General features: G+C 53.8%; 1 pseudogene; it reads left to right on the top strand.

The window, feature by feature from the left end:
* Nucleotides 1–345: 345 nt before the first annotated feature.
* On the top strand, nt 346–932 carry LOC126491320 (PRELI domain-containing protein 1, mitochondrial-like; annotated as a pseudogene).
* The last annotated feature ends 1 nt before the right edge of the window (nt 933 follows it).

Genomic DNA, 933 nt, shown 5'->3' on the forward strand with positions numbered 1-933 from the left:
GTGTCCCCTGCACCCGGCCGCCTGCATGGCTAGCTTATGCCCGAAATAATTACACGGAAACTGTGTTCTTTTAAACACTGTCTGGCCCGTTATCTGTAGCCTCTTATTGGCTAGCTCTTACATATTAATCTAACCCATTTCTAATAATCTGTGTAGCCCACAAGGTGGCTTACCAGAGAAGATCTTAACCTGCGTCTGTCTGGAGTGGGAGAATCATGGCGACTCCTGACTCAGCTTCTTTCTCCCAGCATCCTGTTCTGTTTTTCTCCGCCTACCTAAGGGTTGGCCTATCAAATGGGGCTAGGCAGTTTCTTTATTAATAAGAAATCACGAGTCTTATAGTCCCTCATGGCGGCCGTAGGGACTTGGGCGCGGTGCGGCGGTGACTGAGCTGCGAGCCTGGCGGGCGTGCGCCGAGCCACGTGCCTCCCACCCCCGGGGTTTTCACCCTGATGCTGCACGGGTGCTGAGCCCGTCCAGGTCAGGACGATGGTGAAGTATTTCCTGGGCCAGAGCGTGCTCCGAAGTTCCTGGGACCAAATGTTCGCTGCCTTCTGGCAACGGTACCCGAATCCCTATAGCAAACATGTCTTAACGGAAGACATAGTACACCGGGAGGTGACCCCTGACCAGAAGCTTCTGTCTCGGAGACTCCTGACCAAGACCAACAGGATGCCAATGTTGCTCACTCGGTGTACATCCTGGAGGACTCTATTGTGGACCCACAGAACCAGACCATGACCACCTTCACCTGGAACATCAACCACGCCCGGCTGATGGTGGTGGAGGAACGATGTGTTTACTGTGTGAACTCTGACAACAGCGGCTGGACCGAAATCCGTCGGGAAGCCTGGGTCTCCTCCAGCTTATTTGGTGTCTCTCGAGCTGTCCAGGAATTTGGCCTTGCCCGGTTCAAAAGCAATGTGACCAAGA

The sequence above is a fragment of the Alexandromys fortis genome, unplaced genomic scaffold (genome assembly GCF_014885135.2).
Source record: "Alexandromys fortis isolate MF-2015 unplaced genomic scaffold, M_Fortis_MF-2015_v1.1 scaffold_261, whole genome shotgun sequence".
Taxonomy (NCBI): domain Eukaryota; kingdom Metazoa; phylum Chordata; class Mammalia; order Rodentia; family Cricetidae; genus Alexandromys; species Alexandromys fortis.